We start from the raw sequence: 22,962 nt of genomic DNA on the forward strand, positions 1-22,962 counted from the left end.
AAACAGCAGGTTTCATTACGCTACCTGCTGCCACCACGAATCTCTTGACTTCTTGCACCTGATTCAAATAGTTTTTGAAGAACACTCTAGGGGACTTCCAGCCTGTGAAGGATCGGAGGGATCCTGGGATCGTGACCTGCGGGTGTAATGTCAGGATCCGCTCTGCGAATAAAGTAGGTGATTTTCGCTCTAAGTTGTTTTAGTGACAGGTCACTGCCCGACATTTCTCCTTTAAAAAGCTGTCCTCCACCAAAGTCAGAAGTTCTTCGAAGATAGACCTTAAGACACTAGACTGGGCATAGAGAGACATCTTCCTTCAGGGGGCAGATTCTCCAAGGGCCCCATCTTTTGGTGGGAAGTTCATTTTTAGCGAGAAACGTGGGGTCAGGGAAGAGGGTAAGTTCCCCCGTGTCGGCGAACTGTATCTGGCCCTCTTCTTTTGATAATGCCACTATTTCCCCGACTCTGGCTCCTGAAGCGAGAGCAAAAAGGAAGATTACTTTTTGAGTCAAGTCTTTCAGAGGGCAAGAATCGTTGTCCAGGCTAGAGACAAAATGAAGCACCTTATCCAGGGACCAGGTGATGGGTTTCGGTGGAGGTGCTGGACACAGTCTCGCACACGCCTGCAGAGTTTATTGAAGATTTTGCTGGATAAATCTATTTGGAAGGCGTATAGAAGTGGTCTGGTCAAGGATGATTTGCAAGTGGAAATCATATTGGCTGCCAAGCCTTGTCCATGAAGGTGAATAAAGAAGGACATGCAAAAATCTATGGAGATTTCCGTAGGATTTTTTGCCTTGACGAAGGATACCCACTTCTTCCAGGATGATTCATACTACCTTCTGGTAGACTGTTTTGTATTCCTCTAGGAAGTCCAAACTTTTCTTCGAGATCCCAAACCTTTTCTTCACGGCTAGGGAGAGAAAATCATGAGATTAAGATCCTTGACTTTCTTTGATGAAGCGAAGACAGTCGACTTCTGCACCTATTGGGAGAGAACTGGGCCCGGCAGGGGGATAAGCTTGGGATATAGCTCCAGGACTAGGGGGAACCAGTTGCTCCGGGGCCACTTGGGAGCCCCTAGGGCTGCTGTCCCTTTGAAGGTTCTCAGTTTGGAGAGGACTTTAAGCAGAAGGTTGGGTGGAGGGATCAGGTAAATCTTGGACCATCTGTTCCAGTCCAGGGACATGGCGTCCACTGCTTCCGCTTTGGGGTCCTCGCAAGGGGCCACATATCGAGGAAGTTGCTTGTCGCTCGTCGCGAAGAGGTCGATCTGTAATTCCGGGACTTGATGAGAGATGAAGGAGAATGATCTTGCGTCTAGGGACCATTCCGACTCTGGGGCTTGTCCTTGATAGAGCGTCCGCCGTCACGTTGGGGAATCCTTGTAGGTTAACTGCAGACAGGTGCCACTTCTTCCTGTCCGCTAGGCGGAAGATGGGTAATAGCACCTGATTTGAGTGGGGCGATCTCGAGCCCTGACGATTGAGACATCTGACTACCGAGCTGTCCAGAGTTAGACGGATGTGTATCGAGGGACGCGGGGATAATTTCTTCAGGGTGAGAAAATACGCCATGGCCTCCAAGATGTTTAAGTGAAACTTCTTGAATAGGGGAGACCATGTTCCTTGAACTTGCCGTTGATGGGAGTGGCCCCCACAACCCACCAGAGAAGCGTCCGTGTGGATGTTGAGCGATGGAGGTGGATATGGGAGAGGGATGGATCTTTTCAAGGTCCTTGCTTCTGACCACGGGCTTAGCAGGGAGCGAAGCCTGTTCGGTAGGGGTCTCTTGAGATCTCTTCGAGCGACATGCGTTTCGTCTTCAGACTCCTGAGGCATCCTTTAGCTGTGCTCGTAGCACTGGGTTTGTCACCGAGGCGAACTGTAGAGAGCCGAGAACTTGCTCCTGCTGTCGTCTTGAGATCCGTTTGGATTTGAGAAGTCTTCTGACAGACCCTGCTATTTCTTTCCTTTTCTTCAGTGGATTGGAAAGGCGGTGTGACTGAAGATCGTAATGGATTCCTAACCATTGGAACTTCTGAGCTGGAGCGAGGCAAGACTTCTTGGTGTTTATTTTGAAACCCAGATGTTCCAGGAACTGGGTCACTTTGCTGCAAGCTTTCAAACATTTTTCTGGCGAAGTCGACCAGACCAGCCAGTTGTCGAGGTACGCCATCACTTGGACGCCCTGAAGGCGTAGCTGGTGGACGATTGTCTGCGCTAGCTTGAAGATTCTCTGAGCCATGTTGAGCCCGAAGGGCATGGCTCTGAAGGCGTAGCTTCTTCGATGGAGCCGGAATCCTAGGTAGGAGGAAGCGTGGTGGTTCATTGGGATGTGCCAGTAGGCATCCGTCGGGTCTATTGAGACCATGTAGGCCTTGTGAGGCAGTAGGGCTCTTATTTGTTGAAGAGTCAGCATCTTGAATTTGTTGTTCGCAATGAACTTGTTGAGGGGTGACAAGTAGAGAATGACTGAGTTTGTCCGAGTCCTTCTTGGGAAGACAAAACAGTCTTCCCTGGAACCTGGTGGACTTTACCCTCTTGATTGATTGATTGATTGAAAGTTTTCTGGCATCCTGACATCTAAGGTCATTGACGCCGATACCATTTACTGTATATGAAAATTAAAAGAGAATTCGATTAAAACCATAAAAATTAAGAAGTCATTAAAATAGTTAAATAGTTTTCAGAAGACCTGCTTCTGAAATAAATCTAAAAATTCCGCTCGCATAGTAAGACACATCATGTCCAAGAATCTTGGCAAGGATAAACCTGCCATCCTCACCTCGAGCCTCAAACAGATATCTATTTCTTAAGTTAGTAAAATTAGGGCATTCTGTCAACAAATGCCTCACTGTTAAAGGTACTAAACAGTCCTCGCAATACGGTTGGTGTTGGCCCTTCAGCAGAAACTCGTGTGTCAACCGTGTGTGACCAATACGGAGACGACAAAGAGTCGTCTCCCATTTTCGGGGAATCATGTTATACCTCCAAGGTGATATGATATTTGTTACTTCCCTCATTTTATTGCCATCTTGACTGTCCCAGTGCTGTTGCCATTTATCAATAACCAATTTCTTGATGTAAGGTAGGAGATCGTTACATGGAATGGGATACCTCCTTGGTAGCAACTCGGATGCCGCATTCTTCGCCAGTAAATCTGCCTTCTCATTCCCAGACACACCTACATGTGCTGGAACCCAACAAAATCGAACAGTTATACCTTTCCGTCCAATAATAAAGAGCCATTCTAAAATCTTTAAAACTAGAGGGTTACTAGAATTAAAAACTTCTAAAGCTTGAAGAACACTCCTTGCATCACTAAAAATTGTAAAATTACCCTCCTTTTCCAAAGCTATTTTCTCAATAGCGGTTAATATGCCATACAGTTCGGCAGTAAATATGGAAGCTGTTAGAGGAAGTGCACCTCTACAATTAAAATCATTACTATGTACTCCAAATCCAACGCCAGCATCAGATTTGGAGCCATCAGTATATATAAAAGTCGATCCCCTATGTTCTTCGACATGTTCCATAAAAAGAGACCTGGATTCTAAGTCAGTCATATTCTTCTTAACTCCAATAAAGTATTTACAAAAAGATATGTCAGGTAATTTCCATGGAGGCGTTGATGATACCTTGAATGGAAGTACCTTATTTCTAATTATATCCAGACTATTTAAAAATCGTTTCACCCGAAAGCCATAAGGTTGAGGAGATTTTGGGTGCAACTCAAAGTATGATGCGTGTCTTACAAGGCTTGCAGTCTGAAAGGCTAGAGAGCTAGGGAGTCTTTGCAATCTAAACCAATACCGAAGAATGGAAGACATTCGGTAAAGGTCTAGAGGTAACTCTCCAGCATCAACAATGAGACTTGGGATAGGCGAGGTTTTAAAAGCTCCAGTAGATAATCTAATACCTGCATGATGTATCGAGTCTAATATTTTTAACCGGCTTGGGATGGCTGAGGAATATACCTCACAACCATAACTAATTTTGGAAAAAATCAAGGCCTTGTATAATTTTAAAATAGTATTGCGGTCTGCCCCCCATGATGTATGGGCCAATACTTTTAAGATATTCAGAGCTTCAACACATTTAGCTTTTAGCGCTTTTAGGTGAGAAACCCATGTAAGTCTACAGTCAAATATCAAACCTAAAAATTTGGTTTCCGATACACATGGTATCCGTTGACCTTTAATGTATATATCCGGGTCTGGATGTACTCCCCGGATACGACAAAAATGGACAATGGTAGTTTTACTTGTCGAGAACTTAAATCCATTCATGTCAGCCCACTGGATAATTTTATCAATAGAGTTGGATTTTTCTCTCAACCATTGCCATTCTAGTGCCAGCAAATGATATTGAGAGATCATCCACAAATAATGTTGAGAGGACATCCTGGGGAATGGCTGAGGATATCCCATTAATTGCTAGTGCAAAAAGGGTTACACTCAGCACACTACCCTGAGGAACTCCTTCTTCCTGGCACTTACTCTCTGATAGAGTTTCCCCCACTCTCGCTTGAAAAACTCTACGTGATAGAAATGCCTGAATAAATAGTGGCAGCTCTCCTCTCAATCCCAATTCATGAATGGTTTTAAGAATACCATATCTCCATGTGGTATCATATGCCTTTTCAAGGTCAAAAAATACTGTAACATGGTGCTGTTTGGAAGCAAAGGCTTCACAAATAGAAGACTCAAGTCGTATCAACACATCAGTCGTTGAGTGCATTTTTCGGAATCCACATTGAATCGGTGATAAAATACCTTTTTTTTCAAGGTACCATATCAGCCTTGCATTGACCATCTTCTCCATGATTTTACATAAACAAGATGTCAATGCAATAGGACGATAGTTTGCTGCTAAAAACTTGTCTTTACCGGGTTTTAAAAAAGCTAAAATAATGGCTAGTTCCCAAACACTTGGGTAACTATGATCATGCCATATTCTATTAATAATACTTAAAATAAATAGCTTTGTATTAAAATGTACATGTTTAATCATTGCATATGGAATTCCATCGGGTCCAGGGGCTGTATCATTGCAATGAGCAAGTGCGGAATCAAATTCTCTTTCAGTGAAAGGAGAATTATACGACTCTTCCCTTCTTGTTGCAAAATTTAAAATTTTCTTTTCTTCAGTGCTCCTATACTGGTGACCAGGGGCTCCTTCACACTTGCTAGATACATTTGAAAAATGATTAGCCAGGGCATTGCTAACTTCATTTGCTTCAGTTACATACTGGCCATTCACCCTCAACACTGGTGGTGGGTTGGGGGTGAATTTGCCAGCTATCTTTTTTACTTTCCTCCACACAGAAGATGGTGGTGTTCTACTGTTAATGGAGGAAACAAAAGACATCCATGACTGGCGCCTTGCTTCTTTCATGGCACGACGGAACTGTGCTCTACATTTCTTGTACATAATTAAATTCTCATCAGTTCTGCGTCTATGCAATCGTGTTAGAGATCTTCTTGTGGCTCTGTGGAGTGCAGTTAGTTCTGAAGACCACCACGGGACTGGTCGTCGTTTGAATAACCCTGTTGTTTTGGCAATTGAATTGACTCCTGCTGTATTAAGAGTTCCATTCAGTAGGTCTATGGCATCATCAACACTTTCAAACTGTTCTGCTCTCCCTTCGATTTCACTTAGCTCACAAAATTTAACCCAGTCTGCCTTGTCTAGATTCCAACGTGGCAATCTTTGCAAAGGCGGATCCTTGTTGGTGTTTATAATGATTGGTGCATGATCACTAGTATGCCAATCGTCTAATGTCCTCCAATCAAAATCAAGAAGGCAGTTAGAGCTTGCAATTGAAAGGTCAATGCATGACAAAGTACCTGTCTGAACATGGAAGTGTGTGGGCTCTCCTGTATTAAGGAGTCCCACATCCTCATTCTCCACAATTGATGAGATAATATTGCCCCTTGTGTTGGCCAAAACATCACCCCATAAAGGATGTCTACCATTCATATCTCCCAGTAAGAGAAAAGGTTGAGGGAGTTGTTGAATGACCTCTGCTAAATCATCATATAAAATATCATCATTTGGAGGTAAGTACAGAGAGCATATTGTATATTTTCTCCCTATATCAATTTGTACAACAACTGCCTGCAGGGTTGTACGTATAGATATAGGTATTTGGGGAACATCTCGACGAATGTACATGATTGATTGATTGATTGAAAGTTTTCTGGCATCCTGACATCTAAGGTCATTGACGCCGATACCATTTACTGTATATGAAAATTAAAAGAGAATTCGATTAAAACCATAAAAATTAAGAAGTCATTAAAATAGTTAAATAGTTTTCAGAAGACCTGCTTCTGAAATAAATCTAAAAATTCCGCTCGCATAGTAAGACACATCATGTCCAAGAATCTTGGCAAGGATAAACCTGCCATCCTCACCTCGAGCCTCAAACAGATATCTATTTCTTAAGTTAGTAAAATTAGGGCATTCGGTCAACAAATGCCTCACTGTTAAAGGTACTAAGCAGTCCTCGCAATACGGTTGGTGTTGGCCCTTCAGCAGAAACTCGTGTGTCAACCGTGTGTGACCAATACGGAGACGACAAAGAGTCGTCTCCCATTTTCGGGGAATCATGTTATACCTCCAAGGTGATATGATATTTGTTACTTCCCTCATTTTATTGCCGTCTTGACTGTCCCAGTGCTGTTGCCATTTATCACAAACCAATTTCTTGATGTAAGGTAGGAGATCGTTACATGGAATGGGATACCTCCTTGGTAGCAACTCGGATGCCGCATTCTTCGCCAGTAAATCTGCCTTCTCATTCCCAGACACACCTACATGTGCTGGAACCCAACAAAATCGAACAGTTATACCTTTCCGTCCAATAATAAAAAGCCATTCTAAAATCTTTAAAACTAGAGGGTTACTAGAATTAAAAACTTCTAAAGCTTGAAGAACACTCCTTGCATCACTAAAAATTGTAAAATTACCCTCCTTTTCCAAAGCTATTTTCTCAATAGCGGTTAATATGCCATACAGTTCGGCAGTAAATATGGAAGCTGTTAGAGGAAGTGCACCTCTACAATTAAAATCATTACTATGTACTCCAAATCCAACGCCAGCATCAGATTTGGAGCCATCAGTATATATAAAAGTCGATCCCCTATGTTCTTCGACATGTTCCATAAAAAGAGACCTGGATTCTAAGTCAGTCATATTCTTCTTAACTCCAATAAAGTATTTACAAAAAGATATGTCAGGTAATTTCCATGGAGGCGTTGATGATACCTTGAATGGAAGTACCTTATTTCTAATTATATCCAGACTATTTAAAAATCGTTTCACCCGAAAGCCATAAGGTTGAGGAGATTTTGGGTGCAACTCAAAGTATGATGCGTGTCTTACAAGGCTTGCAGTCTGAAAGGCTAGAGAGCTAGGGAGTCTTTGCAATCTAAACCAATACCGAAGAATGGAAGACATTCGGTAAAGGTCTAGAGGTAACTCTCCAGCATCAACAAGGAGACTTGGGATAGGCGAGGTTTTAAAAGCTCCAGTAGATAATCTAATACCTGCATGATGTATCGAGTCTAATATTTTTAACCGGCTTGGGGTGGCTGAAGAATATACCTCACAACCATAACTAATTTTGGAAAAAATCAAGGCCTTGTATAATTTTAAAATAGTATTGCGGTCTGCCCCCCATGATGTATGGGCCAATACTTTTAAGATATTCAGAGCTTCAACACATTTAGCTTTTAGCGCTTTTAGGTGAGAAACCCATGTAAGTCTACAGTCAAATATCAAACCTAAAAATTTGGTTTCCGATACACATGGTATCCGTTGACCTTTAATGTATATATCCGGGTCTGGATGTACTCCCCGGATACGACAAAAATGGACAATGGTAGTTTTACTTGTCGAGAACTTAAATCCATTCATGTCAGCCCACTGGATAATTTTATCAATAGAGAGTTGGATTTTTCTCTCAACCATTGCCATTCTAGTGCCAGCAAATGATATTGAGAGATCATCCACAAATAATGTTGAGAGAACATCCTGGGGAATGGCTGAGGATATCCCATTAATTGCTAGTGCAAAAAGGGTTACACTCAGCACACTACCCTGAGGAACTCCTTCTTCCTGGCACTTACTCTCTGATAGAGTCTCCCCCACTCTCACTTGAAAAACTCTACGTGAAAGAAATGCCTGAATAAATAGTGGCAGCTCTCCTCTCAATCCCAATTCATGAATGGTTTTAAGAATACCATATCTCCATGTGGTATCATATGCCTTTTCAAGGTCAAAAAATACTGTAACATGGTGCTGTTTGGAAGCAAAGGCTTCACAAATAGATGACTCAAGTCGTATCAACACATCAGTCGTTGAGTGCATTTTTCGGAATCCACATTGAATCGGTGATAAAATACCTTTCTTTTCAAGGTACCATATCAGCCTTGCATTGACCATCTTCTCCATGATTTTACATAAACAAGATGTCAATGCAATAGGACGATAGTTTGCTGCTAAAAACTTGTCTTTACCGGGTTTTAAAAAGGCTAAAATGTACATGAGACTTCCGCCATGGCTCCCTACTCCGTGATCATAAGGTGTCCTATAACTAATATATTCGCGAGGACAAGGGGTATTAGCATCAAGCTTGCTCTCCTGGAGACATACAATTATGGGGGAATGCTCGTGAATTAAGAGCTTAAGTTCTTCATATTTGGCCCTCAAACCCTGACAATTCCATTGCAAAATGGATGAAAAAACTATGTATTATTTTCTGGAAGACATCTTTGATGAGGTCTTCCCATTGACAGTTTTTGATTTGACAATATTTTCTGTAGGCTTCTTAAGTTTGGGTCTTGATAAATTAGGTTTTATATTAGCCTTTTCAGTGTTGTTGTTACCTATTTCTTGTGGGGGATGGTGGACCTCCACTTGAATTTTTGATTGATTCAAGAAGTTTTCCTGTTGATCTGAAATATCAACAGGCAAAACATCATATCTATTTGATGACATAACTTTGTGTTTTTAATGGATGGGGGTGAGAGAGATGGAGGTCTCTCTCTTTTCCTATTGACAGGTGGTGATTTATTAGGTTTTGATGCTTTCCCCACTACAGGCGCACCTGATAATTCTGTTTCATGTGGAACCTCCATCAAATCAGGCAAAGATATAGCCTGAGAGAGGTTAGAATTATCCTTTGTAGTGGGGGACAAAGGTTTACTAGAGGTGAGAAAGGTCTTACGTGATATTCTTGCCTTATCCTCTAGAATTCTATCAGAAGATGGCAAATTTCTTTTCTGGGGAATAGAGGCAGTATTAGGTGGGCTGGATGTCTCCTGCCTCATTTTTTCTCCGGATTTCAATACTTTTGCATAACTTGCTGATTTACTCAATAGTCTCTTGGCATGCCCCACACTTATGTGTTCAATACTGGATTTATTGAGAGCAGCCTCTTCTAATTTATATTGCTGGCAGTTCCTATCCGTAGATTTGTGATTCAAATTGCAGTTTATACAATTGGCCTCTAGTGTACAGTCTCCATGGTAAACATTAGAGCATGTACTACACATTTTATCATTCTTACATACTTTAGATGGATGCCCATATCTATAGCAATTAAAACATTGCAGCGGCTTCTGCTTAAAAGTTCGCACTTTAATTCGTTCATTCTCTATGTAAATGTGGAAAGGCACATCAGCATCCTGGAAAGTCAGGATAATCATTGACGTTCCAGGGACTTTATGCACTTTCCACACAGTTAAAGGACACATGGCCAATATCTCCTCTTCTGTGAATTCATATAAGTCTCTATTAAAAACTACTCCCCTTCCATAACTGAAGTTTAGATGGGGTTTCACATCCAGCTTTATGTCTTCGTTATCTGTATTTAAATTGGAAAGTATAACCGATTGAGTTTCTGATTTGGCACTTATTAGGAAACTGTTCTTTCCAAACCGAGATATATCTCCTGGTGCGATAGTACCTACTTTCTTTTGAAGAAATTTACATATTTTGAAATAATTTCCAGTACTCCCTTTTGATTGAGCAATAAGCCACTTTGGTGGTTTTGGCTTTCTCTGGGAAGGTACAACTACCTCTATACTTTTATCAATCCAATCTGCAGGCCTATATACATCCAGATTCTTGGGTACCCGATCGCAAAGAGCACCCTTGAAATTCAAATTACTGATTTTAATATTTATGATATCATTGATAGCTTTGAATGCTTCATCATGGTTATCAAATGATATCCATGAATCCCATTTGTCACCTTCAAGCCTCATCCTAATTTCCCTGATGTGACCATAACATTGAAATAATTTATATAGAGCATCGTAATTGGTTTCAATGGGGATCTGAGTGATGTGAAGGATTCGCAAATTCTCCATGTCACCCAAATTACTTTGTTTTTGAACATAAGTAGCATGGTCCTTTAGAGTTTCCGGGTCGTCAACAGAGGGGTTAGTTTTAGGAGTAGAAGCAAGCCGGGTTATCCACCTCTTATCAGAGGATTTCAGTCCTCCTATCCCATGTGGCCCAACACGAGAAGAGGCTTCAGCGGGGACCAGTCCTCTATTAGAGAGGGGCTGCCTCTCTTAAGGTGGGCGTACACTGGTCAGTGGGGGTAGTTAGCCCCTCCCACCGACGACTCCAATGCCTAGCGTCACCCATTACCCGCAAATATGGGTGACTTAAAACCGGATCATTGGAGCCCGACTCTTAACAGACTTAGTCTGCACCCAATGGGGTCTGCCAGAGGGTGATGGCGTCTAAATTTGTACAGGTTGAGATGGCATGACATCCATCCCACCCTGCGCCAAATCCAAAGCAGCAGTCAAAACCTAAGTCGTACAAGCTAAAGTCATCAACAAGTTCATGCCCAAGAGGAAGAGATGGGAGAAAATAAGAAGTAATCAAAGGAACGGAGAGAAAGTGCTGACTAATTTAGTTGGATCAACAGTTGGGCACCGAGGTCCAGTGGGGAAGTAGTTCCCATTGTTCATTAAAGCCCAACTGCTAGTCCCTAAGCCCCCCATCCTCATCAAGGCTTCAGCATCTGGGGGGTTACCCTCTTGATCACCTTGTTCAAGAGTTCTAGGACATTCTTCCAAGAGGGGGGTTGATGGGTGGAAGAATTGGTGGAAGGTTGGAAGTGGTTGTGTCCAGCTCCAACCCAGTCCCTTCTTGATGATGCTGTGTGCCCAAGGATCGAAGGTCCAGCGATCCTGAAAGTGGCGGAGTCTTCCTCCCACCGAAAGCACTTCATTGCTTCTGGTTTCCCAAGGGTTTGCCACCTCTGCCGCTAGCTCCCCTTCCTCCTCTGCCCCTGGAGGGACGGCGCGAGGATTCTCTGCCTGAGCCTCTACCTCTGGGACGAAAGGTAGAGGACTGTCGTTCATAGGCAGGGGTGAAGACCGGTGATTGTGACACCATCGGTTGGGGGACCAACTGAAAGGTCTGTTGCGGCTGTGCGACCACTTGGGGAGTAGCGGGAGCCGGAAACTGGCGTTTTTGTTGACGCTGCTGTGGTCTTGGTTTGGAGGGTTTCCTCTTAGGCTGAGGGCCTTCTCCCCGAGAGGATTTCCTCTTGCGGGACATGCCCCACTTGTTGAGAAGGTTCAGATTCTCAGAGGTGGCTTTGTCAACGATCTCTTTCACCAGAGCAGAGGGAAAGAGATGCTTACCCCAGATGTTGGAGGAGATTAGTTTCTGGGGTTCATGTTTTACTGCCGCGTTGGAAAAACACGAACTCTCTGCAGGTTCTTTGGGCCCTGATGAAGCTGTACAGGTTGTTCATCACAGTCAATAGTTGGGTCTTCGCAAGAACCATATAGAGATCTGGGACTACCGTCCCCGGCCATGACCTCGAGCTGAATTCGGTGAGACAGGGAGGCAGCTAGTCTTTCCTTGGTCTCTTGCTCCCGACGAAGAAGGTGGTCATTCAGCTTTGTGAGGTCCTCATTGAACTGACATCCAGCGATGTCAGGCTTCCAGCTTCCCAACCATGAAGGTAAACTGGATGTCTTTCCAGAACCTGTCGTCGGGGGAAGGGCGAGGAAGAGGCTTACACTCCTCCAGGGTAGGGCAGGGCTTTCCTTCCTCCACCGCCTTCATGACCGCATCGAAGGCCTTTTCCACGAAGGGAAAGGTCGCAGAAGAGGGAGCAAAAAAAGACGGGTGCTCCTTGCTCAGAGCCGGCATTTTTGAGTTGGCAAACCCGCGACTTCAGGCATTCTGCCAGCATGGCGTGGGCTATTGAGTGATCGAAAACAATCACCTCTTTGGGCTCAGTCTCCTCCTTGGAGGCCGGTTCGGACCTAAATCGGACGTAACAGTCTGGGTAAGCCTTGAAGTTAGGAAAGAATTCCACAAAAGGATAAACCCTAACTTGTCGTTGATAAAGATTTTGCCAGTTGTAATTGGCATATGCTCGGTGTACCTCCAGGGGTTAGACTCGAGCAGGAAGGAAGGTCCTTAACCGAGATCATCTTCGGTTTCTTCCATCCCATCAAACGACTTGTGATTTCTGCAGAATGCTTATTAAGCTTCTCGTCCATCAATGCCACCAATACCCGGATGGCATCTTGGGTGGTGGGCAGCAGGGGCTGCGATGCGGCTCCTCGACCACTACAGGAGCTTCCGGAGGTGGAGGGGCGACCTCGCCCTCCGAATCAGGGTATTCCACCTGATCTTCCAAAGTACTTTACTCCTATCCAAAAAAAAGATGAATAAAGGGAGATTAGAAATAGGCCCTCTAAGAAGGACGACTAACGAATGAAAAAAAAGAAATATGCAACATATTAGCAGAAAAATATAAGAGTGAGTTCACGCCAAGAATTGCGAATGAGAATATTGAAACAGAAATGAGAGAAGAAAATGTTGAATATCTAACGGATATAGATATTAATGAAGCAGATATTGTCAAGGCTATAAACTAAATTAAAAATGGATCGGCAGTCAGACCAGATGGAGTTCCAGCGATTTTGTTAAAAAAAACTGCACACACTATCGCGAAGCCGCTTGCAATACTGCTAAGACAAAGTGTAGATATGAGCGAGATATATGTTAAACATAAATTAGCTTATATAACCCCTATCTTCAAAAGTGGATCAAGACTAGAGGCAAGCAATTATAGACCTGTTAGTCAAACATCACATATTATGAAAGTATGAGAGGGTAATAAAAAAAGAAAATAATGAACCATTTGGTTAAAAATAATTTGTTTAATATGGGTCAACACTGTTTCGTGCCTGGAAAAAGTACACAGACCCAACTGATAGCACACTATGAAAACATATATAAAAATATGATAAATGAAAAAGACGCAGATGTGATTATCTAGATTTTGCTAAAGCCTTTGACAAGGTAGACCATAACATATTGGAGAAAAAAATGATTAAACATAATATTGTGGGAAAGATAGGAAAATGGGTAAAAGAATTCCTGCAAAACAGAAAACATAGCGGTTGCAAATAACGAGAAATCAGATGAAGCCCAGGTAATATCTGGTGTGCCACAAGGTACGGTATTAGCTGCACTGCTGTTTGTTATTATGATCTCAGACAGACTGTGATGTTGAAAACTCCGTAGTGAGAAATTTCGCCGATGACACAAGAATAAGTAGAGAAATTACTTTTAATGAAGATAGGAACTCACTATAAAGAGATCTAAACAAAATATATGAATGGGCGGAGATAAATAGGATGGTATTTAACTCCGATAAATTCAAATCAATAAATTATGGAAACAGAGAAGGAATGGTATATGCATACAAGGGACCTAATAATGAGACAATCACAAACAAGGAAGCAATTAAAGGCCTTGGTGTAATGTTAAATAGGAATATGTTATGCAACGACCAAATAGCAACACTTGGCTAAATGTAAAGCAAAAATGGGAATGTTATTCAGACGCTTTAAAACAAGTAAAGCTGAACACATGATTATGCTTTACAAAACTTATTTACGTAGTACACTCGAGTACTGCAATGTGATATGGTACCCACACTACCAAAAGGATATTGTGCAAATAGAGTGTACAAAGGTCCTATACTGCTAGAATAGTAGTAGTTAAGGACCTTGACTACTGGGAAAGACTGCAATTTTTAAAACTATACACTCTAGAAAGAAGAGAACGCTACATGATAATACAAGCATGGAAGCAAATAGAAGGAATTACTGAAAACATCATGGAGCTAAAAATATCAGAAAGAGCAAGCCGAGGTAGATTAATAGTGCCAAAAAATATACCAGGTAAACTAAGAAAGGCGCACAGGACATTAATCCACTACGCACCAGCATCGATAATGCAGCGACTATTTAATGTGCTGCCAGCTCATCTAAGAAACATATCAGGAGTGAGCGTAGATGTGTTTAAGAATAAGCTCGATAAATACCCAAGATGCATCCCAGACCATCCAAGACTGGAAGATGCAAAATACACCGGAAGATGCATTAGCAACTCTGGTGGATATACGAGGTGCCTCACACTGAGGGACCTGGGGGAACCCAAACAAAAAATAAGGCAATAGGGTAAGGTAAGGTTCCTCCAGATCCTCGCCCATGAGGGTCCTCTCGGTGTTGTCTCTCCACCTCGTCTAGACACTTGCTAAGCGTAGTCTCGATGTCTGGTACGATGGTCAGTTTAACCAAGGGGATCTGATCCTGGGGGATCACAGAATCTGCTTATGCTTTCGGGAAAAGCATGGCCCTCATCTTCTCGCTGGGGAGATACGGCCCGGCGGCGTTCTGGAAACCGCTCACCCACTTGCGCAGTTTCTCTCGAGCATTGTCCCTGGCCTCCGCGGACGGAGGGTTGTCGAACCCCTTATCAAGGAGGCCTTTGCAGATTGAGCAGGACTGTGGATCCCAATATTTTAAGTTGACCTTCTTTGCAGTAGAGGGGGTGTGGGTCCGACAAGCCCTATGCCTGTAGAAGTCCGGGCGGCGAACCGAGCAGAAGGGGCTCTCACACTTCAGGTACTCTTCCTGTAAAAGAAAGAGAACACGAGTACATGGAAAACAGTCATGTCTTACATTACTCTTAAACTCAAGATTTATTAATCTGTAGCTCTGTGTGTTATCTGAGCTCCGGATAGGTGAGCTAGAAAAGTAGGAAGACACATACTTGTGAATCCCGTCCAGCCAGTTACCATGACCTTTTCTGCCGGCAATTCCTTAGGACCTGAGGTTCTAGGAGAGGGAATGGTATCCCTATGGGGGAGCCAAACTAGGCTTCCTTACAAAGGATTGTCTACAGAGTGGAGGTCTGAAATCGTTCAGAACCTAGAGAAAAGAGGGGGAAAATAGGAGAAACCCCTTTATAATTGGGAAGGTCCCGGTAAGAGACTGTACTGAGAAGCACAGAGTATGCTGGAAAAATTGTACTGTACAATCATACAGCTCAGACAGTCTTCAGGGTATGAAACAGCAAAGAAGATCAATCTGGCTATATGGCTGTATAGGTCGACTGCCGGCACGGGGCCGGCAGCCAGGGGGAAGGGGTGCTTGTCCCTGGAAGCCGCAAGAGTGTCGCCCGGCAAGCCGGAGGCCTGGTCCGGTGGGGTGAATCCATCAAGGCTACACACTGCGCAGCAGAGAGTTAAAGAAACACGTATAGGGGCGACCGCCGGCACGGCAGCAGGTCACCGGCAGGGCGGTGTCCTCCGGCACCCAGCAGGCTGTCGGCGTTGGTGAACCTAGCTGGGTACATAAGATGGTCTGAGAAGTTGGCGGCAGCGGCGGCCCCCGCCAGCCGGCCGGCTGTCGCCTTAGGTAGTCCTCAGATAGGAACATCCTATGAAGAAGGAAGGTTACCTGGGGTGCTGGCGGCTAGCGGCGACAAGGGGCGGCTTCAAGGGGTGGCTTCAAGGGGTGGCTTCAAGGGGTGGCGGCCTCCGGCAGCCGGCAGGTTGTTGCCTTAGGTAATCCTCAGACAGGAACGTCCTATTAAGTAGGAAAGTCACCTGGCATGCCGGCAGCTATCGTCGGCAAGCGGAGGTGGCAGTGGACCGGCACCATGATAGAAGAGAGAAGATAAGGAGGGAAGGGGGAGGGGTAATGTCCGATACCCAACCGGCTTCCCTCCGGAAGGAGTGTGCTCATGATAGGGGGGGAATATGCCTATCACCCGGCGGCAGGGAGTCGGCAGATGGCTGGGTGCCTATACTAATCCAAGGGAGGATCAGAGGACACACTGAACAGGGGGGGAGGGTGATCTTCTGCCGGCAGGATGGCTGCTAACACTACCCCATAGTTCGACTATGAGGGGGAAGTGTAGCAGAGCGGCCAGCCAAGCAGGATAGCACAGCTTAACCTACAATTCTCCCTGAGGGTGAATTGTAGGACAACTGACAGGCGTGTGAAGGCAAGCCGACACAGAGGGATAGAGTGGGCGTAGGGGAGTGAGGGGGCAAAAGGGGTCGTGACCCTAAAGCTCCCAAGGAGTGGGGGAATCTGTTTTCTATACTACCCAGGCAGGAGAGAAGTGCTCTCCAACCCTAGGGTAGGTAAGCTCAGAGTAGGAACAGAACTGGTGTACTGTCCTAAACTAAAATAAAACGGAATCCCCCAAGGCCTAACCTAACCAGGAGATTTCCTAGATTAGGGAGGGCTGGGGATTGATTAATTGATTTAAAGCTTTCAGGCATCCTGACGGAGGGCTGGGGAGACATATCACTAGGCTACAGAAGGAAGGGACGTGTCCCAACTAAGAGCAGTCAAGGGGGAAAGGCAGGGCCCTTCCACCTTCAGTCTCAGTTGATACCTAAAGGGAGAGGCGTTCCCTAAGGGTGGACTGGGATGAACGATAGGTACTCTGGGATTCTGTCCGAAATCCCCCCATAAACTATGGTAGGGAAGAGGGAAGAACAACCTAGCCTAACCTACCCGAAATTTTTTGGGTAAGGGGCTAAGAATAGCAAGGCTACCCAGAGGGAGGTTACCCAAAGGTAACAGGGGAGATAAGGAAGCATACAAGGGTCCCAACGTTGGGTTAGGTGCGACATGGATGGACCAGGCACGGTCCCTTGTATGGTCCCTCGAAGGCGAAAGATATGTGCAATACTGAATCTTGTACATGTTTAAAAATGCTTATACTGTATCTTCATTAACATAACACTAGGAACACTATTAAATCATGCAGAAGTAAACATGAACACTAGGCTGTGGCCTATGCTAGGCTGAAAGACTAGTATGGGGTCGGCTAACAGAGCGCCGAAGACTACCAACGGCATAATATAACTTATTCCTAATAATGAAGACTAAATAACTAATGATATTTGATTAGTTATATGGCCGGGAAGGCTGTTCTGGCTAGCTAAATAACGCAGGCAAGACGAACAGCTGCGCCGTAAAATGGCGCCTCCGGGCAAGGCACAGCTCTGCCACAAAACACAAGATTTTAGCGTAAATAATCGTTACTCTACGGCTAGAGCTTATCTAAACAATACAAGAACCTGGTACTCAACTTTCCAGAAGGCGGCGATGCAGAATGTTGAGACATGGCGAAAGATGCACAAGATTAAGGTTGATCAATGGTAACAAACAAGCTCAGCGGTGAGCTACCTAGAAAGGAATGAGGACGGACGTGACGTCACACAAGTATGGCGTCTGTTTACGCTGCGAGTACCGTAACAGTAACTAAGGTAGGGTAACTTTGGAACAGCACCTAAGTTACCTCGCCACCTTTCCCCCTCGAAGCGTAAACGCTAGGTGGGGTGCAGATGGCCACGTGACGTGTTAATGCATGCGTCCCCTGTCGATATACAATATTCTAAAGGGAAATCCTTAGAGTGCTCATGCCAGAAGTTAGAATTCTGTGAAAACCTTAAGTTTAATTCTCTGGGAATATTATGGTAGTCATATATAGCCAAAGGAAGCTACTGAAGGAACCTTCCATCAGGACGACATGGCTTGAGCCCCAAAAAAGTACCATCACTACAATACGGTCACCAAATAGGTTATCTTTTACATTAACGACTATCCCAAGACTTTTAATCAGCATATTTCAATAAAATGTTACCAGTAGGCCTATACAGTATTAGTTTAAAACCATAACCATGAATTGCTGGGTAACGAAGGTAATCAACAACACACTAGCCAACGGGGTTAACGCGCATAGCAACATTTTGCGCTTGCCAGAACATAGGAGCAATGAGATACAGGTAATGTTTAATCGTGGCCGGATCAAACATAGAGCAGAACAAAAAACAAATTATCTCGCTTGAGTTAGGTAGTAATACTATAAACACTTAAGAACGCCTCCATAGAAAATGGAATGGAAAGTAATTTTCTATGCGAACGATAGTCCTAGCACCCACCAGCAAACATTTCCAATGGAAAAACTTTTTCTACTGTAAATAGCGTGCTTTGTGACCTTAACTTACGCAGCAATTGAACAGTTCTTCCATTATCACTCCCCTTCACGTTGGGCAGGTGTGAACCTAGGATTTTGGGTGGGAGAAAACAGGAAAAAAATCAACATTTCTAGATTCATAAAAGACCACCGAACCTAATATACCCATCCTAATATTACATAGGTCACAAGGCATGTACAAACATGCTAACTGGAGAGGATACATGTGGTATGTACAACTAAACCAAAGTAAAATAAATATTTCAGTGGAAGAGTATGCAATATTGCGTAATTTTTTCGTGGACTTATGAGTCCCACAGAATGTATAAAGAAATGGTTACTTTATCATTGATTTACCAGTAAATTTTCCCCACCTTAAATCCCCGGTTTCCACTGGGTGACATCCATCAATGAAGGATATATTGGGAATATCTTGTTAACTATTGATTTCAGACTGAAATAATGGTCCTTTCGGAATTATATGAGAGTTCATGTAGCATACTCCTTTATTAGTAAGCATTTTCCATGATTTTCTATAACTCAAGACAAAAGTTAAAAAAAAAATACACAATCCCCCTTTCAATTAAAATGGTAAAATAAATATGAAAATCTAGCACGGAATACACCTTTAGCAAGCCTTTGCCATTGAAAACTTGGTAAATTTTCAGACAAATTGACCATAAGTTGAAAAAAAAAAATGTTACTATAGCAGGCCGAAAACACTGGTCCATCCATGCCCAAATAAACAAGCCAAGAATCCCATATAAACAAACTGCTGCAGCTGCAACTATAACAACCAGTGTAAAAACAAGTGACAAAGCCATATACTTTGTTAAATGCAATAACAAAATCAACCTTTCATCGCTGACATAGCACAAATAAAGTTGACTGTTGGTACTAAAATCTTTTTCCAATTAAATGCTCCCCCACACTTGCATCAATAACTACGTGAAATTCCAACATTTTTTTTTTTCAAAATAAAATAGGGACTGCATATGGAAACAACCTACTTCATTAAATAACTCATTGCCTGCCACTAAAATAGGTTACTGCGTCAATAACACTTACCGTAAAGTATAAGATGAAGCTTGAATAAGCTCATGATATACCTGATTATGGTAATTCACCATTCAAAAGCAACATCAAAAATTAAACTACCAAAAGTAGGCATACACTTGAGACATAACGTAGCATAACTTACCTCCTTCCATTTACATAAGGCTAGTCTAACAAGATATGGGCAACAGCTTACAAGAAGTCGGTAATATTGTTCTCCGATAACAAACGAAATAAAGACCATGGGTGTGCTTACTGGATTACGGCGACTTTTCCCTCTTGTTTTCATACACGCTTACATAACCTATGTCAAAATATCAAAAGTAATTCAAATCTAGAGCCTTAGACAAATGGCTCTATTAAAAGATATATATAGAAAAAACTTCGACTAATGTCAAGAATCTGACCTTTAATTCTGAAAATTTAATTTAATCCTAAGACGCAGGAGTGTTATTACTTAATCTGAGAAACAAAAAAGGAAAATGTACACTAGTGTATACATATCTTAGGAATTTCTTAAACTTAGATCGCTTCAAAAATAATTATCTCACCCCTCTCCCCGCAGCCTCTTCATTAATAGACATTTATTATCAATGCATATATTCAAATATACTAGTTGAATTTAATGATATCCCTTTTCAATATTGCTGCCACCCTGCTAGCTTTTCAATATGGCTGTCACCCTGCTAGCTTTTCAATATGGCAGCCACCATTGCCGGCATTTAGGGGCTTTAAACAATAGGCCCGTTTAAACAGTTTCAGCCTTGCAAGAGATTACTCAAAGATATCTAGGCCAACACACCCCTTTAACAAGGCTACCAGGTCCGGTTGGCAAGAGTTTTAAAAATACGTGTGTATTTGAAATGCAGATTAAAATTTTAAGAAAAAATATTCAAATATTAAGAAGAGTTCAACGGTAAAGCTCCTCGTGGTACGTTTGTCATATGAAAAGAGCAGCAAATCGGTTATTATAAGTTTTAGAAGTTTTATTCCAGCTGTTACCAAGTTGTGGAATGATCTTCCTAATCGGGTGGTTGAATCAGTAGAACTTCAAAAGTTCAAAGTTGGAGCAAATGCTTTTTTGTTGACCAGGCGGACATGAGTCTTTTTATAATTTATTTATGACATATTTGTTTTTGTTGCTGTTAATAGTTTATGTATGACATGTCTGTTTTGACGTTGTTACTGTTTTTAGAATGATTTATTGTTAATTTGTTCTCTTCATTTATTTATTTCCTTATTTCCTTTCCTCACTGGGCTATTTTTCCCTGTTGGAGCCCCTGGGCTTATAGCATCTTGCTTTTCCAACTAGGGTTGTAGCTTGGATAGTAATAATAATAATAATAATGTACTGTATGTTGATAGCCACTGACAATACGATAGTGTAGAGCAATTTATGGCAAACTCACTTAGAATAGTCATTACCATATGTATATCAAGTTATCCCCATCTAATCGATTATAAGTTTCCATAAGTAATATACTACAAAACTAACGCGTATTTTTAGTGATTAAGGCGAATTTCAAAGTCAGACTACGAAACAAATTAAACTACAAACGCGAGCATGTTCACTATTCCCTCGGTCCCTCCAGACCCTGTGTCTCACGGGGGTACAAATGTACATATTTAAATATATTCCTTTTAACACAATTCCAATGCTATCAAAGTCACAGCTTTCTTATAAATCACTTAATAACATTACCTTAAAATAATTACCAACCTCTAAATCAGTAAGCAGAACACCACATCAATTAACACTTCAAGACCGTTGGGCTACACACCGATGGAGAGTTGGACACAGCTATAGGGGCCAAATGCCTTCAATTTTGTTTAGCAGCAAATTGCCGGTTTAACGCAGCCTTTGACAAATCATCACAAACTGGCTGAGAGGAAGCCATGGACTCTCGATTCACACAGAAAATTACGTCACAACTGGCGCATTCGTGACATCTGTTGGTAACGTGGAAACTAACCGAATAACTTGAAAGAAAATGGGTACATGAAAGCGAGTAGGATTATTTATTTGTGTATGTCTGTTTGTTGACACGATTACGTCAAAACTACTCGACGGATTTTGACGAATTTTTCACCACAGATAGATATTAGGTCATGTACGAATCCAATAAATTTTGGAATGGTCAGGATTTGCCATTTTAAAGATAACGTCAAAACACCTCTACGGATTTTAATTAAATTTCCATCACATAAATCTTAGGCATGGACGACTTCATTTACCTTTGGCAGATATCAGAAATTTTTGATTGCTCGTTTGATATATTGTGGAGTTTGAAAATATAATATAACCATGGGATTTCATCTTCATTTTCCAAAATTTTCTTGGAAATTTGTGAAATATATTTTTTTCGAATCATACCCAGCACTTCGGATATTGATCATAAAAACATGTGGCAACAATTAATTTTGTTTAGTTGTCCTAATTATAGGTTTATCTCATTATAGATAGATTGTTATCAGATCAATTTGCCATAAGAAATATTTTTAAATTCACATGGCCTTATGAATTTCCCAGCTTCTCGTTAATACATAAAATGTGATCTCTCTCTCTCTCTCTCTCTCTCTCTCTCTCTCTCTCTCTCTCTCTCTCTCTCTCTCTCACATATTGCTTATTTGCATATTTTCATCAACGAACTTGTTACCATTATCTTACTTGAATAACGTGGGCTTGTGAAAGGGCAATTAGCTTCTTGTTACCAACAATTTCAACACACTTTACGCAATTCAGCTTCGACCTTCTATACTCATTGAAAGTTTTCATGTGTGCTTTAAATGCAGGGTTGAATTGTACTATTCTACCTTCAATAGATGGTTGGATGAAAGAAATTTGAGCTTTAAATGTCGGCGAAAGAGCCCGTGACGTATATAAGGGCGGGGGGGGGGGGGGGCAAAGACTGACCGACAGGAGCGGATTTTCACTTTGCACTTAATCAGGGGTTTCCAACCTGGAGCAGGTGTAGCCCCAATGGTACTTTACTTTAAGGGTTGCTTATCTGGTCCTGTACAACAGTGGAATCCTACTCTCTATAAGACCTCCACATTCGTTTTATGATGTTCATTCGGGAGCATTTAACATTTCACAATGCGTATTGCTTCCTTACTGCTAGATCATCGCTATCGAAACACTCGCAGAATAAGTCTTCAGTTTCCTCTTGAAAGCCTTAATATTTGCAATTATTCGGATATCTCGTGGGAGTTTATTGAGTTAGTCTCGGGTACATTTTTACTCTTCAAGGAGTGGAGTGAATAGTCAGTAGGCTACTGCACAAAGCATAATTTAATCTGCAAGGCGATTGATTAATAAAATTATATCCCAATATCAATTTGATTTTTTTTCATCCTCAATTTTAGGGGTACACAGGAATTATAAAAATGCCCTTGGGGTATAGTTAAACAAAATAGCTGGGAACCGCAGACTTACTATAGATGCTACTTGGAGAAAATCTCCAAGTTTGGACCATAAAGTTTGAAGTTATGCTACTTAAGAGAAAATCTCCGGGTTTGGACCATAAAGTTTGAAATTATCCTACTTGGAGAAAAT

The 22,962-nt window shown here is 42.3% G+C and overlaps 1 long non-coding RNA gene across 1 annotated transcript in view; it reads right to left on the reverse strand.

Moving 5' to 3' along the window:
- LOC137626067 (uncharacterized) overlaps positions 1 to 21,229 on the reverse strand; it is a 64,679-nt gene extending 43,450 nt beyond the window's left edge. Inside the window, exon 1 of the long non-coding RNA XR_011040974.1 lies at positions 21,109 to 21,229. This is a non-coding gene — a long non-coding RNA (uncharacterized lncRNA). The remainder of the gene's footprint in view (positions 1 to 21,108) is intronic.
- Positions 21,230 to 22,962: the final 1,733 nt, after the last annotated feature.

This window comes from Palaemon carinicauda, chromosome 33 (assembly GCF_036898095.1).
Source record: "Palaemon carinicauda isolate YSFRI2023 chromosome 33, ASM3689809v2, whole genome shotgun sequence".
Classification (NCBI taxonomy): Eukaryota; Metazoa; Arthropoda; class Malacostraca; order Decapoda; family Palaemonidae; genus Palaemon; species Palaemon carinicauda.